The 18,358-nt window shown below is 43.5% G+C and overlaps 1 protein-coding gene and 1 pseudogene across 1 annotated transcript in view; one reads left to right on the top strand and one right to left on the bottom strand.

Moving 5' to 3' along the window:
- Positions 1–5,141, bottom strand: part of SPEN (spen family transcriptional repressor) — a 94,778-nt gene extending 89,637 nt beyond the window's left edge. The window contains exon 1 of the mRNA XM_067721418.1: positions 4,503–5,141. The gene's annotated coding sequence lies outside the window, so the exon portion shown is untranslated. The remainder of the gene's footprint in view (positions 1–4,502) is intronic.
- A 4,536-nt stretch (positions 5,142–9,677) lies between these two features.
- Positions 9,678–10,501, top strand: LOC137215899 (COP9 signalosome complex subunit 8 pseudogene; annotated as a pseudogene).
- The last annotated feature ends 7,857 nt before the right edge of the window (positions 10,502–18,358 follow it).

The following is an 18,358-nucleotide window of genomic DNA, read 5'->3' as shown; positions in this document are numbered from 1 at the left end:
ACATAACTTTGAGCAGAGTTCCCTGTGCTATACAGTAGATTATACCTAATAGTTAGAATTGTGAATACAATTTACTAATGTTTATGGCACTGAATAAAAGATAGACTGGAAGGATACTTGCAAATATTAATAATGGTTGTGCCTATGTGGTAGAATTCAATTTTTTTTAAAGTTCTTATTCATCTATATTTTCTAAACTTTTCTTTGGTTAACATATATTGCTCTTGTAATTAGAAAAAGTTACAGTAAAATGAGCTGGAAGTCAGCATCTGGGTTACTTTAGTTTAGGGCTCCTCTGAAATGCTGATACTTCACTACATTAAATCAACATATTTATGTTAACAGATCCCACATGAACAAAACGTTATTATTCTCTATGTTAATTCAGAGAGTTCATTCAACCTTTTAAAATTCTACTACTAATCCTCATGTGAGAAAAAACTTAACCTCTTCATCATAAATGACATACAACAGCAAAAACACCCCAGGTCTAAGAGATTGTCACTTAAACATCAGGAAGTCAGCAGAATACACATAATGCAAATCAAGGCTACTATTTAATTCAGAGAAGACTATCAAAGTGCACTTGATGGGAATCTCAAAAACAATGATACCAAATAAAATATATTTAGTAACTTATTACATGTGTCTTGACATTTTCAGACTTCGGGTGTTAAGCTCCCCTACTGCTCCTCTGAAAGCCTTGCTCTAGTTTGAAGTAGAGAATTCAAAACATCATGAACTTGTTCCAAATATGTTTTAAAACTGTTTCTGGGATTCCCTGGTGGCGCAGTGGTTAAGAATCTGCCTGCCATGCAGGGGACACGGGTTCGAGCCCTGGTCCAGGAAGATCCTACGTGCCGCAGAGCAACTAAGCCTGTGCACCACAACTACTGAGCCTGCTCTCTAGAGCCCGCGAGCCACAACTACTGAGCCTGAGTGCCACATCTACTGAAGCCCATGCGCCTAGAGCCCATGCTCTGCAACAAGAGAAGCCACCCAATGAGAAGACCAGGCACTGTAACGAAGAGTAGCCCCCGCTCGCCACAACTAGAAAAAGCCCGCGCGCAGCAACGAAGACCCAACGCAGCCAAAAATAAATAAATTTATTTTTTTTAAAAAAACCTGTTTCCATTTTAATTAAATTATTGCTATTTAATAGTAATGCCCTTTATTTATTTATTTTTGGCTGCGTTGGGTCTTCCTTGCTGCGCGCAGGATTTCTCTAGTTGCAGCGAGCAGGGGCTACTCTTCATTGCAGTGAATGAGTGGCTTCTCTTATTGCAGAGCACGGACTCTAGGCACACGGGCTTCAGTAGTTGTGGCATGTGGGCTCAGTAGTTGTGGCTCACAGGCTCTAGAGCGCAGGCTCAGTAGTTGTGGCATACAGGCTTACTTGCTCCGCGGCATGTGGGATCTTCCCGGACCAGGGCTCGAACCCGTGTCCCCTGCATTGGTAGGCAGATTCTTAACCACTGTGCCACCAGGGAAGTCCCAGTAATGCTTCTTTAAATCACGTAACTGCTTCAATATTTTGCTATTAATCTTCAGGATGGTAATGATTGCTAATTTTACATGATATGCCATAATTAGACACTTGAAACCTTTGGCTTAAAATAAAACCACATTCTGTTTAAAGGCTAGGTAGGATATGATGCATTTCTGAGTTAAATGCTGGAATTATTTTTAAATGTATATTTAAAAGTTAAATTTCAGTATTTTGATAAAGGAGGTAATAGAATTTTTTCAGGCTATATACTACAAAAGTCCTAGGAACCATCCCTTACAGTTTTATTTGGAAAATTCTTTGGCTGAAAAGCATTCGCCTCAAGATAACTCTCTCTTATTTATTTATTTATTTTTGGCTGCGTTGGATCTTCGTTGCTGCGCCCGGGCTTTCTCTAGTTGCGTTGAGTGGGGGCCACTCTTCGTTGCAGTGCGCGGGCTTCTCATTGCAGTGGCTTCTCTTGTGAAGCACGGGCTCTAGGTGCGCGGGTATCAGTTAGTTGTGGCACGTGGGCTCAGTAGTTGTGGCTCGCGGGCTTAGCTTCTCCGCGGCATGTGGGATCTTCCCAGACAGGGCTCGAACCCGTGTCCCCTGCTTTGGCAGGAGGATTCTTAACCACGGCACCACCAAGAAAGTCCCAAGATAACTCTCTTTGAAGATAGGAGATTAACTTAAAATGTTTTTTTCTAAGAAAACAGAACCAGCAAGAGTCACAACTAAAGATTTCACTGTATACTGTTAGCTGGTGGGAGGGGTGCAGTGAGACGAACTAATAAAAGGGGTTTGTGTTTTGCCCACCCCCACAAGATAATTTAAACACACACCCAAGCCTAAACCCTTTACTTTAAAAACATTCATCCGAAAAAGTGGCTTTAAACTTGGTTACTTTTGTTCTCCATAGTTTTCAACTTAAATACATTGTTTCCCTCGAGATCAGTTTTGCAAGATTCTAATTATTAGACAGCACATAAAAACTTTGATTTTATGCCTTTCTAAAATTGCAAAACGTACATACTCAAATTTTTCTTCCCCTTTTTTAGTAGCATTATCCTTATTGTAGGAACTTTGTCTTTAAATACTCTCACTAACCATAATTTGTTAAGGCAGAATCTCTAACAGAAGTTCTGCAAACTCAAGGGACTCTTGATCTGGTCATTTCCAAGCCTCAAATGACAGTACAGCCTTGTTAGCAGGGGTAGAATTCTATTGCTTGCTAGAACTTCAACAGCCTCGAGATAACTAAGAGTTCCTGCTAGTAATCTGGCACCAACTCAAAATTCCCACCAGGAAGAAAGATCTCCCTGAGGTGGGACCCACTGAGTGGCTCCTCCCACAGCGATGACCTGGACTGACCTCGGACTCGGTGTGGTCAATGGCTCCCTAGCACCTGCGGGCGAGTTAGCAAGCGCTCACGATGATAAAATGCCAAATTGCAACCGCCACGTCAGTCTTTTGGAGCCCCGAAAGGTGCCTTTTTCGCAAACAAGCTCCCTCTTTTAAACCTTACATCTCTGAGGCTTTGAATATGTTACCCGGCTAACGAATATAGGAAGACAATTACTCCACTGGGGAAACGAAGGTACTTCAAAAGGAAAAGTGGCAAGGAAACACAGCTCAGACTGGAAAAGTGGCAAGCCTCCATGCCCTGCCAAGACGACCTTACTTAACCTTCTGGATTTCAAAAACAGGGTTGGGTGGAAGTGGATTACATGGCAAGGTAAAGAGCTTGGGGTGGGAGGGGGGGCGGGTTAAGAACCTACAACTCTGGCAGTAATTTCCATCACACTCCTAAAGGAAGAGGAAAGGAGAACAAAACAATAGGCACCTTAAGAGAGTAAATGCGGTTACTATGGTTACCACGCTCCAAGCTCAATTCTGCAAATGAAGACAGAGCGGTACGCCAAGGCCCTTTCTTTGTCTGTATCCATACATGGAGGACCAACCCAGCAGCCAGCCCCGCCAGCCCGAGCAGAGGCTGGTGTCGAGGACCAAGGGCAGCGTACCAAATAAAGAACACCTTTATTTTGGCTTAGTAAGCAAGAACTGCAGGCAGTTCCTGATGGAAGCCAGCGCGGCCATCACCCAGTCCTTCGGCCAGGGCTGTTTCCCCCACTTGGGAGAAGGCTCCAACACACTCCAGTCACCGATTCCAGTCTGGGGTCCTGGCACAGGCAGGGGTGGAAGGGGGCCAACGAGACACGGTGCAACCTTAGCCCTGAGACACAAAGGGAAGGCCAATCTTCAGGAAACCCGCGGGACGTAATTAATAACCCCTCAAGAGGCTACAGTTTTCGCGAGAGGGAATAGAGGACACAGTGAGTAGGGCACAACCGAGGTGTTCAGACGCACCTCACCATCAAAGACACTACCACAAGCTGCGCGGAAAAATCGCGGCCAACCCAGTGCGCAGGCGCGCGGAGCAGCGACTCCAGAGCTTTAGGCCTGCCCCTCCCCCACTACTCTCAAAAGGCCAGGGGAGTTGGCTCAACGCGCTTGCGCAACGACGGAACGTTGGGGGAGGGGAGAAAAACCTATTCCCTTCATTGTGAGAGAACCGCCCCGCCCCGCAAGGCGAGCGCGCGCGCGCACACCTACGACTCTCACACTCGTACACTCGGGCGTTGAGCTTGCCGCCCAGTGCGTCGCGCATGCTCCGGGAGGAAGGTGGTGTCGGAGCCTACGGCTTTTTGCTGAGTTTCCCTGAGAAGTTTCTGGAAAGACGGAGCTCAGGGGAAGCTGGGGGATGGGGAGGGCAGGGAAACGAGCGTTTGAGAGAACGAAAAGCGAAAAATCCAAAGCACACCGCCACCACCCTGCCTCCATCAAGCCACGACCAAAGCAAAGCCCAAGCCCATCGAGACCCTTACGCCAGGGGAAAAAGCAAGGGGACCACAGCAACCGCTCCTTCCTGTACCTGTGCCCAGCCCCCGAGGCCCCTCACCACAGGGAGAAGGGAGAGGGCAGGGGGGAACGATGAAAAACCTAAAACGCTCACTGGATGTTTGCGTGGTGGAGGGAAAGCCGACATCCGCGCTCTGGAGCTGCCCGCGCACGACGGGCCACCAGCGGCTCTTCGCTGCGCTCTCGGGTGTGGGCTCAGTGCGTTGGGGTCGACGTGGCTGCTGAAGGAGTGGTCTGGGGCTTTGGCCCCTGGTTCCTTAGTTCCCCCTCATTTGGGGGCTTCTTTGATCACCCCTTTCCTCTCTTTGGTGACCTGGAGCTAAAGTTGCGAGTGTGGAGACCCTAGAAAAGGTTGCTCCCTCCCCGCGCCCTGCCCAAGGGGCGACCTGAGCGGGCAAGGGTCGCCCGGCAGGTGTGCCACGCTCAGTTCTTTCCAGTTTGTACCCCCTTAAGTAAGAGACTCCTTAAGAGGGGCCCGTTTGGAAGAGCAGAGGCAGTCCAGGCATAAAGCCGCTGCGTCGTTTGGACTCGAGGCGGGGTGGCCGACGGTGCTGCCCGGCGGGGTGCCGCGGGGAGGCCGTGGTGTCTCCGTGCGGCTAAGGAGGCGCGCCGAGGCCCCTGAGTGCCATCAGGAGAAAGCTCGGCCTGGCATTGCTGCGCTGTGGGGGAGGGGTCCGCGGCGCCTTTCATTTCTTCGCCTGGGCCCGCTCGGGCTGCCATTTTGTGGTGTGGCCGCCATTTCGCGCAGCCGCAGGGGTGGGGGGGAGGGGCGGGGCCGGCGAGCGCGCGCGGGCAGCCTCCGGCAGCGAAGGCGGGCGAATGCCCTTTGTTCTTCGCCTCTGGGCTCGGCTCGGGCTGTGCCGCGACCCGCCCCGGACACGCGCCGGGTGCGCGCGGCGTGTGAACCTCTGAAAAGCTCCGAGAGGCGTGCACGGAGTCCCGAATTCTTTCTGCTCTCTAAGCCCTTGAAAAGTGGGATTGCTCACCCCCACCCTTGCAGTGTGAAAGGGATCGATTTTACAAGGTAGTGCTCAGAACTGGAGCGTGGGAAGCTGTAATTTCACCCTGAGAGTGGAGGCGCTTTCTGCAGCCCTGTGCTGCCGGGGGTACTAAGCCCGCTGGAATGCCATGCCTTGAATCACAGTGGCGTTCCGCAAATAGAAGTTAAAACTTCGGAGCTGGGAGACCCAACAAAGGTGCTAAACGCCAGTGTAACCAAGAGGTTGGTCTCTTTAAAAAAAAAAAAAAAAGTAGTGTCTTTGGAGGGCTGTCAGCTGTAGGAGAAACGAGACGTTGCTTTTCATTGGCTGGCTGTGAAGCACGCACTGCGCAACTATTTTCAGATCAGGTTTTATAGCCCATTTATATCTGAGCTATAAACTGGAACAATAGATTGGAATGTCTTATTTCTGTCTATTGAGAATATCTTCCATTTGACTTCTTTTTAAAATCCTTTGTGAGTATGTGAATAACAAATTGACTCAATAAAATCTCCGTTCTGTGCCTTCCAGTATCATTTGAAATCCTGAAAGAGCTATTTTCCTGATTTCAAGGGACATATTTAAATATGAATCTTGGCATTGTTAATCTTAACTTTGCGACTCGAATCAACAAAGCCAGGAAATTCAACAGTAATGCTGCTGAATTTGTCTTCTAGACTTGCTTTTTGTACAAGGTATTTTTGTTTTTAACTTTTTTTTTTTTTCCACAGTAGCCTCCCCACCAGGGAGGTCCCTGAAATGTGTTATTTTTAAATGCTGTTACTTTTTGCCTACACAACCAAAATTAAATAGTATGAAACTATTAGTTTTATTGGGAAATTAGAATATGGTATCCTAATAATGCAAACAAAATATTATGCCCCTAATTAGCCAAGCAGTTGAAATTCAGAGAATGATCGCACAACCTTTCTTTCACTTTGTACAGACATAGAAGTATGTTTAAACAATTCTAATTCGAATTTTTTAAATTTATAAAACGAGTACTTATTTCACATCTTTAGCTATTACATTTAACACAAAAGCACATCGTTTTTTTACACAAAAATGTTTGCAATTCGTATATACATATATTTTTTTTTGCAGTAATCCCATTCATTTTATTTTATTTGTTTATTTTTGGCTGCATTGGGTCTTCGTTGTTGGGTCTTCGTTGCTACACGTGGGCTTTCTCTAGTTGCGGTGAGCGGGGGCTACTCTTTGTTGTGGTGTGTGGGCTTCTTATTGTCGTGGCTTCTCTTGTTGCAGAGCTCAGGCTCTAGGCGCGCAGGCTTCAGTAGTTGTGGCGCACGGGCTTAGTTGCTCCGCGGCATGTGGGATCTTCCCAGACCAGGGCTCAAACCCGTGTCCTCTGCATTTGCATGCAGGCGGATTGTCAACCACTGTGCCACCAGGGAAGTCCCGCAATTCGTATATTCTTAAGAGTAGGTAGTATCTGTGTATGTACTATATGATTCCAACTGTATCCTAGAAAAAGCGAAACTATGAAGACAGTAAAAAGATGAGTGGTTGCCAAGGGTTAGTGGAGAGGGATGAATGAATAGGCAGAGCACAGGGGCTTTTTAGGGCAGTGATACAATGGTGGGTATGTGTCATTATATGTTTGTCAAAGCCCATAGACTTACAGTACCAAGAGTGAACCCTAATGTAAACTGTGGACTTTGGGTGATGATGTGTCAATGTACCCTCATCAAATGTAACAAATTTACTGCTCCGATGTGGGATGTTGGTAGTTGGAGAGGCTGTATGTGTTGAGGGCACGGGGTATATAGGAACTCTGTACTTTTTGCTCTATTTTGCTGTGAACCTAAAACTGCTCTAAAAAATGGTTAACTTAAAAAGTGATACCACTTAAAAAAAAAAAAAAGTAGGTAGTGTCTTGCACTGTTCACTTCTCCCTTATGACCAATGCCATACATTTGCAAAACAGTCGAACAGAAATTCAGGAATAACTCTCCTCCCCATTCTCCCCTTCTATTGTTGGCCTCAAAACATTTTCCAACTTTTCATAGTCTCATAATCTGCCCCAGGAGTGAAAATACTTTTGTATATGTAGTCCTGGGTCTCTTCACTTTGTCGAAGCAGGCAGGACTAGTGAATTCCAGGATTACCAATCCATTGTTCCTTTAGTTTTTCTTTCTTATTCTAAAACAGGTTTTGAATTAATTTGTAGCAGTTTGTGTTCCCTGAAAGAAATTAAGTGTTAACCAAAACCTTTAATTATACCCAGATCCTTAAGACAGCTGGTGTAGAATTGAAGTGGTACGTGCTAGGCCTCTTTGGCTCATGCCTTTGATTTTATCTTTTGGCATTTGGTGAAGCTTGTGTGCAACTTTTCTAAACAACATATAGAAATATTAAATATCTCTATTCATTGTTCCAGGAAAGGATAGCTTTTCATGTCAAACTCTGGCGTAGAAGCAAATTTAAAACAATAATAACCTTTTCCTGGAAAAGATAAATGATCTTCTTTAAAGACTTTAGTAATATGAGAAGTTTTTCAAAATATTTTTGGCCGTAGTTAAGCACTCCCACATGCTGTAATAGTCTCTTCCCTTCTGAGGCAAAGCTGAGAAGTTCAGCACTTCAGAAGTACTGGAGTTCAAAGAACAAATCCTTGCAGCCAACAGTATATTTTTTATTAAAATAGAAATATATCTCTACAAATTAAAAATACTCCTGAACAGCCCAACATTTGTTTGTCCTGCCAGAGTATATATGGTCATCCCTAAAACAAGACAATTGTGCAGATTATATGAAACCTGTAGGCTTATCATTTTGGCATCACAGTTTTAAATGGCCAAGTTAGACAACACATCAAAAAGACTTCTAAAATCAGGGTCTTTACTCAACAGATAATTTTTGAGCGTCACCCTTGTGCCAGGTCCTAGTCTAAATACTTAAGATACGTTGCAGAATAAAACAAATACCTGTTCTCGTGCAGCTTATTGTGGGGGAGAGGGGAAGAAGAGGCAATAAATACAATAAAAAGGAAATTAAATAATAGCAGTAAGATGGTGAAATATAAAGATAAGAGAGAGGAAGCATGTGTTGCTGTTTCAAATGGGGCAACCAGGGTAGGCCTCAAGAAAATACTGAAGACTTGAAGGAGCTAAGGGAGCAAACTGTGGATATCTAGGGAAGAGATTCCAGGGAGAGGGAACAGCAAGTCCAAAGACCCTGAGGTAGAAGCATGACGGGCACATGAAAAGCAGCAGGGTAAACCAGTGTGGCTGAAACAGAATGAGCAAGGGAGAGAGTATAAGATATGATGGATGTCAAAGAGGTAAAGGGAGTGAGAGGCAGATCTACACTACCTGGTAGGCCATAGCAGGAACGCTTTGGCTTTTAATTGGTGAGGTGTTGCATGGTATGACTTAGGTTTTGAGAAGCGTTGAGAATAAGAGATGAAGGATAGGGGCTTCCCTGGTGGTGCAGTGGTTAAGAGTCCGCCTGCCAATGAAGGCGACACTTGTTCGAGCCCTGGTCTGGGAAGATCCCACATGCCGCGGAGCAACTAAGGCTGTGCGCCACAACTACTGAGCCCACGCACCTAGAGCCCCTGCTCCACAGCAAGAGAAGCGACTGCGATGCGAATCCCTCGCACCGCAACGAAGAGTAGCCCCTGCTTACCGCAACTAGAGGAAGCCCATGCACAGCAACAAAGACCCAGTGCAGCCAAAGATAAAATAAATAAATTTAAAAAAAAAATCAAGGATAGAAGCAGGAACCTAGAAAGGAGGCTCTTTCAGTAACCCAAATGAAAAATAAGAGAGCTTTAATGACTAAGGGATCCTGGATATATTTTGAAGGTAAATCCAAGAGGACTTTTTGAAGGATTGAATATAGAGTTCATAAAAGGTGTCAAGGATGAGCCTGAGGTTTTTCACCTGGGCAACGAGAAAGATCAAGTTGCAGTCATCTGAAATAGGAAACACTAGATAGAACAATTATCCAGGGGAATATTAAGAGTTCAGTTTTGGACATGTTCAATTTGAGATATTTATTAAATATTCAAATGGAGACATTAGGTAGGCTGTTGGATATGAGTCTAGTTCAGGATGAAGTTCTGAAGATGTGTTTTACATATATATATATATATATATATATAAAATGCATAATCGTGTGTACGTGTGTATTTGGGAGTTGTTAGCATATAAATGGCATTTAAAGTCTGAAACGGAATGACATCACCAAGAGAGTAAGTGTAGATACAGAAGGAAAGAGAACCAGGAAAGCCCTGAGGCATTTCTCACTTAAGAGGTCTCAGAAGCAAGGAACTTGCAGAGCAACTGAGTAAGAACAAACCAGTTAGGCAGGAGGAAAGCCAAGAGATGAGTAGTGTCCTGGAATTCAGGTGAAGAAAATATCTGAAGGAGGAGGAAGTGATCAACTGTGGAATGCTGCTGAGAGGTTAAGGTGAGGCCTGAGAATTGACTCTTGGAGCAATGTGGAGGTCACTGGTGATCTTGGCAAGAGCAGTTTTAATGGAGCAGAAGGGACAAAAGCTTGATTGGACCGGGTTGAAAAAAAAAAATTAGTATATGAAGTCTGACCTTTGGAAAAGTACTACAGTGGACTTGGAGATAAAGATGCCAGGGACTATGGTGATATAAAGTACTGTCAGTTTCAAAAAGTTCCTGGATCAGTGCAAGAATCAGAAACTCAAAACCTTTAGGCTTTTGGAAGAGTTATTACACTCTCAAGATACGGCCTGCTGCTAGCCTTGTATCTGTTCCATAATGATCTGAATAATGCACGATTTCTTTGAGAAAGAATACTATCTTATGAAATCTGAAAATTCTGAACTTGGAATTTGGTCAGTACTTAGAAGAATTTGGTTAGTAGGACGAAGAATCTAGCAGAGAGATTTTCCTGGAATTTATATAAGTATTGATGCTCACCAGTGGTCTGAGGTGATTCAGCCAGCCAGTCGTGCAGTGCTTAGAGATGCAACAAGGCAGACTTTACCCTGGTTTCTCAAGTGTATACTTCAATAATTGCTGATGACTTTGCAACTTTTGTTGGACTTCCTGTAAAAGTATTAGAACAATGATGACAAACTGACTCCATCACAAGAATGGTAATGCCCTAGAAGGTAAGTGCCCAGAAGTTTCCTTTTAACAGGTTTTCTCCACCTGTCATATTGGAGCCTGCTGTAGTTCCCCAATGAACAACAGTTAACTAGTTTTGCTACATGCTTTATTTGAAAATGTGTTTATCATCCTGGGCTCAAGCTCCACCTTCAGAATCTTGTGTTCTGATAAATACAGACATTAAAATTTTTACTTTCAACTGTATTACTTTATCATTCCTTATTGGAGCTTGTGATAAAATATAAAGTATTATGTATATTTTATCCTGAAACATTTATGCTTAATAATTGTTGAAACAGTTTCTACTTATGAAGCCTAGCTCATTATGTAGTTTATATTTTCTAATTACTCTCTTGTACTAGCACAGACTATACTTCCATCAATTCATACTGATTTGTACTGGTAAGAGAGTCATTCAGGGGTTGAAGGGAGACTGTCTCCCTAGAATGGAATATCAGAATTCCAGGGATTCTGATATGTCTGCTTTGTAGGACTTTTCTCATACCTCCTGAGAATCCCTGATGTGGAACTTAAAATATAACTGAGGAACAAAAGACCACTTCCTTAACAAACCAGTTAGTTGACTTGAGATGTATTTCTGATGGTATGAGTGCATCAGTTGCTGGTGTGGAGGATATGTCATGAAAAATCGACTTCCTTGGAAGGTCCAAGAATACTATTTTTTTAAAAAAAGATTTCTTACTTTGAAAAAGTGTAGGATCCCTTGTATTGAAACTATATGTGCAAATATTATTCTGGATGTTTCTAGCCAATGGTTAACAGTTCTCCCTTTTGGAGAAATATAAAACCAGTTTTGTTTTGTTTGTTTTTTTTTGTTACAAGTCCTCTGAATATTCAAACTTACTTATCTTCATGTGAAACATTCCTAGTTCATTTATTCTGTATCTGTTCCATAAATACTTATTTGACTTATAAATTAGAGAATGGGAGCAGTTTGCTGTGAAAGAAGAGAAGAAAAATGGAGTGGTCCCTGGTAAGGGGAGAGTGGCTGGGGGGGAAGTAGGATTGAGAGATTGTTTTTATTTTATTTATTCTTTTTCTTTTTGGCCTCACTGCACGGCTTGCAGATCTTAGTTCCCCAACCAGGGATTGAACCCACACCCTCGGCAGTGAAAGTGTGGCGTCCTAACCACTGGACCGCCAGGGAATTCCCGAGAAGTTTGTTTTTAAGGGGGAAGAATTTCAATACTTTTTTTTTTAAGACTTATTTTATTTATTTATTTTTGGCTGCGTCGAGTCTTAGTTGCAGCGTGCGGGATCTTTTGTTGCGGCGTGCAGGTTTCTATCTAGTTGTGGCATGCAGGTTTTTTCTCTCTCTAGTTGAGGCGCGTGAGCTCAGTAGTTGTGGCACTCGGGCTTAGTTGCCCAGCGGTATGTGGGATCTTAGTTCCCTGACTAGGGATCGAACCCACTTTTCTCCATTGGAAGGAGGATTCTCAACCACTGGACTACCAAGGAAGTCCCAAGGAATTGACCTTAGCTGGGAGTATAAAATAGTTGATCTAGTGAAAGACCAGGAGCTGGAATGTATGGGAGCAAATGCTGGTGAGCAAGTCTATACAAGAAATGCCACTACTGTACTAAGAGACAGAGTCGAGATAAGTAAGTTTTCCATGCTCCGTTTTTCCAGCTGAGGATGGGAACAGTCAAAATGTTTTGGATTTACTTTCTATGGTCTTGGGCAAATCACAAACATTTTTTGCAGGCCCTTGGTGTGTTTTATTTTCCACTGAATGGTCATTATCTAAAAGAGTGTCTGGCAAACAATAGCTATTCAATAGATATTCATTGAATTAATTTTTGGAAATTAATCTATTAAAGAACTGTACTATGTATGCCATACCTACCCCACAGGGTTGTTCTGAAGACCCGATGAAATGAGAGAGTGGATGTAAAAGTACTTTATAATCTGAGAAATGCTACTGAAATCCAAGGTATTATGTTAGAAAGAGTTGGAGTAAAGTCCACTGAGTTTTTGACTCCTTAAATGAGAAATACAATATAAATATGGAAACAGAGTCATTGTTAGTTTGGATTTTTTTTTTCCTTTGAGGGATATACCAAGACCTAAAGATTCTGTCAACTGGTTTGAAATTCAAAGGTGGAATACAACCTTTGTATTTGAATTTGTAAAATAGGATTTGATCCTATAAACCATGTAACATTACAGAACTGACAAAAATATACAAAGGCCAGAAAACCCAAACCATCTAAGTCAGTTAGCTTTATGCAATGTCGTAAATTAAGTCCCAAGTTATATTTACAATACTGGGCATATGAGTGGTATAATACCTCTCTTTTTCTTTTCTTTCTTCCTGTCTTTGTTTTATTTTCTGGTAATTTATAAGTTCCAAAGTAAATACAGTATTGGAGTTGTGGATTTACTTTTCTAGGTAAAAGAAAAAAGGTTTAAACATAATGATATTTCTGCTGAGGATTTCTTAACATACTCCAAGTACACCAGACTATTTTCATGATAATTCTGTATGGTCTTCCCACATTATAGGACTGATTTGGACCAGAGTTGTGACTGAAAAAAAAAAAAAATCCCGTTCAGTTCATTTCCATTTTCTTATCATTCCAGGGACTAAAGTAAGTAATACACTTAATTGCTAGAGTTTGAAAGCAATTCCCTATATGCTGAAGTTTTATTCCTAGGAGAAGCCCTAATCTTTGGTCCTGATGGAATACCTGCAAGGAGAGTGAATCAGCTCATGCCATCATTTTCAATTTTTCATCGTTATCTCTGGTGATTAGATATTACATAATTAACCAAGGTCATACAAGAGGATTCAGTGGAGCACTTTAGGATTAAATTTAGGAATTAGACATTAGGAACTCATTGGGGTTCCCATAAGTGTTTTTAAGTATTGCAGTATTGGGATGCTTAATTAGGCTACCAGCCTAGTTCCTGCTGTTACCCAGCACCAGGCCTTTTAGGATTACTTAGAAAAAATGCTCAGTTCTCAGAAAATCTCAGAAGTCAAGCTCAGGCTGAGGAAAATATTTGCTGAGTAATACAATTCAGTCCCCTCCCCTGTAAAGTCGGGAGTGCCATATGTGTGTTTCTAATTAGCCCCACCAGATTTCTTCCAGGCGTGATTATGTGTCATGAAACTAACCATTCTGCCTCTGAGGAGTTATGCATTCTTGGGGAGATTTCTCCTACACCATCTGATGTGATAGTCTGCCTATACAGGTTCCTGTGGCCCAGTTCTAGGTCACGTTGAAAGACTGTGCCACCTGGTCTTAACCTACTTTTTTTTCCCATGACACCTCAGTAAACAACAACAGTGGTGACATCCACAAAATATATCTGCCCTCACAGTAACACCAGTCTATCTTGCATCTTGCACAGGGCACCTTTTAATATGAAGGATCTTACATACCACTGAAATTTTTTTTTTTTTTTTTTTTTTTTTTTGTGGTACGCGGGCCTCTCACTGCTATGGCCTCTCCCGTTGCAGAGCACAGGCTCCAGACGCGCAGGCTCAGTGGCCATGGCTCACGGGCCCAGCCGCGGATCTTCCGGACCGGGGCACGAACCCGTGTCCCCTGCATCGGCAGGCGGACTCTCAACCACTGCGCCACCAGGGAAGCCCTGCAAATATTAATGATACTTCATAGATACTAGGCTGTAAGCCTCACTAGACACATTTTATGATTAGACATCCCCCAAATGAAGAGATGGAACCCCTTCTTCAGCCCACTCAGAACGAGGACAAATCTGGGTCATGAGCACAGCTCCACTCGCCTACTTAAAACTGTCCCTAGGGCTCGAGGAGAACTAATTTCCACTCCATGTTCCCCCAATACTCAGAAAATAGATTTTTTTTTTTTAATGTGTGGGTGCTTTTCTCTTAAATGCCTACCTTTGTTTCGCTGCCGATTTGGCTTTTGTTCTTTCAATTCCAGCTAGATGTGGAGATTTTCTGAGCGTGAACTCACCTTTGGCAATTTGTCCAAAAAAAAAAAAAAAACTGAAAATGCCTTACATTTGCACTAGTATGTATGCATGTCATCATCAAAAGCAACTCAGGCCCTTTTTGACCTGCTTTCTTTTTTCCTTTTTTTTTTTTTTTTAAGTCGGGACAATATACTCTATTTTGGTTATTTCTTGGATAAGAGGCTGCACTCTGGAGTCACCTTAACCATTGCTGCCCTCTCGAGGTTGCAGACTGCAGCCGCCCCTACTGAAACCTAGGTTAGGCCTGCGGGTGAGAAGCAGATATGCAAGTAAAAGGACCAAGCAGACATTATCATGATAAACTGAGAAGCTTTTGCTTTTATGTGATGGTGTAGTGAAAAGAACACTTAACAGGGCACCGCTGAGTTCTCATTTAAGCCACTGGCGGACTGTGTGATCTCAGGCCCGTCATTTCTTTGTGCCTCAATTCCCTACCAATAGAATGGGAACGACTGGTCAGCGCAGGAGTCAGCCAACATTTCCTGTAAAAGAGCTTGGTGGGTCACTTGTCATTGTGGCAACTCTGTCGTTGTAGCTCAAAAGCAGCCGTAGACAAAATGTACGCAAATGAGGGTGGAGGTGTTCTGAAAAAACTTTATTTTATGGACGCTGAATTTTGAATTTCATATAATATTCACGTCATGAAGCATTATTCTTCATTTAGTTTTTTTTAACCATTTAAAAATGTAGAAACCATTGTTTAGCTCTCAGGCCACAGAAAAAAAACAGGCAGGGACTTCCCTGGCGGCGCAGTGGTTAAGAATCCGCTGGCCAATGCAGGGGACACGGGTTCAAGCCCTGCTCCGGGAAGATCCCACATGCTGTAGAGCAACTAAGCCCGTGCGTCACAACTACTGAACCTGCACTCTAGAGCCCACGAGCCGCAACTACTGACACCGGTGCACCTAGAGCCTGTCCTCCGCAACAAGAGAAGACAGTGCAATGAGAAGCCCGCTCATGACAACGAAGAGTAGCTCCGCTCGCCACAACTAGAGAAAGACCGCGCACAGCAACGAAGAACCCACGCAGCCTAATTAATTAATTAATTAAATTTAAAAAACAAAGCAGGCAGTGAGCCAGATATGGCCCAGGGCTGAAGTTTGCCAACTTCTGGACTAGGTCATCTCAGAGAGCCCTTCCAATACAATCTTTTACAATTTAAAAAGTTGACTTAGCTATAGTTCCTTTTCATTTCCTTTTCTTGAAGGATGGCCTAGTACATGCTTATTTCGTGTGACATGAGGGATGTTAGAAGACATCTTGTCCCCAAAAAGATGTCTGCCAACTTCACACTGGTCAGCCTCAAAGACTAGCAATTCTACTTCTAGAACTGCACTGACCAAGACTGTCCAAGCTACAAGTTGAATTGAGTACTTGAAATATGGCTAGTCCAAACTGAGATGTCCTTAAGTGTAATACGCACACCAGATTCTGAAGACTTAGAATTTAAACTGTCTCATTAATATTTTATATTGATTGTTTTAAAAATATTTTTGATATATTGAATTAAATTAAAGATATTAATTTACTCTGTCCCTTTTTATTTATAAAAAGGAGCTACTAGAAAATGTAACATACGTGGCTGACATGTTTCTACTGAACAGCACTGCTCCAGGACGTTACCTGTTTCATTGATTTCAGATTTGTTTCACATTCAAATGCTGTATTCTTGCATTTGCAGTAATACATTTAACTATCATCATTGTGTGGGTCTGGAAATGGAAGGTGGGGAGTCAAGATACAACTGAAAACATAGAGTTGGGGTGAGACAGAAGTCAGCTTCTCCCCACACATCCACTTTTTAAAGTCCCTAATATCTTGGAGTTCACATGACCGTCTTTAAGGAACAAGCACTCATCTGGAAGTCAGGATAAATGGGTCTCAGCCTAACCTGTAGCTCACTAGGTAAAGGGTAAGGCATTTCACTAAGTTTCCTCATCTACAATATGAGAATAAAATAGATCCTCTGTACCCCCCGGGAACTAAGAACATGTATGAGAGTTTGTGAGCTCTACGATATCCCAACAGTTTCCAGAAAGCAAGTAGCGATGACAGGTAGCTGCTGCCTCTAGCCTCCCTCTGACTAGCAGGCTGTACTCTTCCTTCAACTGCAGTGCTGCTGCTGCTGCTGCTGCTGCGGCTGCCCTAAAATCTCCACAACCTGATTGGCAGTTACAGACCAAGGACCCACCCTTCCTTGAGTGACAGCTAATCCAAGCCTGCCAACTTTAGTTGTCCCAAGTCACATTCGCTGACTTATTAAACCATACCTCTCAGTTCCAAGGAGCGCCTCAAGGGGTTAAACCCTCACGCCTCACCCAGCTGAAAACTTGCCACCATTCCTTGCAGTGGTAATTCAAATACGCAATGCTTATTCCCGCCTCAGGATGTTCTCTTTGCTGTCTCTTCATCTAGATTTGCACACACAAGTCTCCTTGACATCAATCGCTGGATCTCAGCTAGCACTTCCTTAGGTCCTTTGTGACCATCAAGAACACTCCCACACCGTTGCCCTATATCTTTCCCTTATGTTATTGTTCTTTGTGCTTATTTCTATCTGCGATCTCTTGTTTACTCTCCCGCTGAAATGTAAGCTCCAGTGCCTAGAAGAAAGTCTGGCAATAAGCAGTCAGTGAAGTGAATCTCTCCAGCCTTCTCCTTCTCGACTTAGCCACCTCCCAGAGTATCCTTGCCCCAGCCAGACCAATCTCAGTGCTATCCCAATGAGAGTTTGTGCCTTACGTGGGTCCAGGGCTTCTTCTGGGTGCCCAGTGACTACTTCTATCACCATACAATGCGTTTTTTAATTTATTTTTAATTTTTTGGCCACATTGCGCATCTCGCGGGATCCTAGTTCCCCGACCAGGGACCTAAACAGGGCCCTCAGCAATGAGAGCTTGGGGTCCCAACCACTGGACTGCCAGGGAATTCCCATATTTTGTTTTTTTAAATTATCAGTTTGTCGAATGCTATATCAGAACAGTTAGGAAAAACAGAAAATAGTCTAGGTAGTTCAAATAGAAGTGGATTTTACGTAGGCAACTGATAGCAAAAGGGTTGAGAGGGCTGGAGGAGCAAATGGAGGAAGGAGCCCAGAAGCCCACTCCTGTCTTGATGCTGTTGGACCATCCTTGGGTCAGGTTTCCACATACTCCGGTGGATCACTGCCCTGGATCAAAGAACAGCCTACCCCGTTGTCCACAGAACCAACCAGTTTGAAGAGGAAGTCACTCACCTGACACCAAGATGATATTTCAGAATTTCTTCAGGACTAAAATACTGAGTTATGTTTGTATCTGCCCCACAGATGCACTCAGTAAATGGTTGTTGAATTGAATTCCAACCTTGGATAATATCATCCATTGCCACTTGCTACAAATGTATTTTTCTCTTCCCTTTCCCCTTCCCAATCCAACAAACCCCTCCAGCTTCACCTCAAGATTCACCTGCAAGAATGCACCCCTGGCTTCCCTCGTGGCACAGTGGTTGAGAATCCACTTGCCAATGCAGGGAACATAGGTTCGATCCCTGGTCCCGGAAGATCCCACATTCCACGGAGCAACTAAGCCCGTGTGCCACAACTACTGAGCCTGTGCTCTAGAGCCAGTGAGCCACAACTATTGAGCCTGTGAGCCACAACTACTGAGCCCGCATGACACAAGTACTGAAGCCCACGCGCCTAGCGCCCGTGCTCTGCAACAAGAGAAGCCACCACAGTGAGAAGCCTGCTCACCACAACGAAAACCCAATGCAGCCAAAAATAAATAAATAAAATAAATAAATTTTTTTAAAAAAAGAATGCACCCCTCTCCAGCTCCCACTGGTCTCTGAGATCGTATAGCATTTTCTTCATTGTCACTCATTTTGG

Source organism: Pseudorca crassidens, chromosome 2 (genome assembly GCF_039906515.1).
Source record: "Pseudorca crassidens isolate mPseCra1 chromosome 2, mPseCra1.hap1, whole genome shotgun sequence".
Classification (NCBI taxonomy): domain Eukaryota; kingdom Metazoa; phylum Chordata; class Mammalia; order Artiodactyla; family Delphinidae; genus Pseudorca; species Pseudorca crassidens.
Note: the sequence above shows the minus strand (reverse complement) of the source record. Positions and strands in the feature narration are given on the sequence as shown.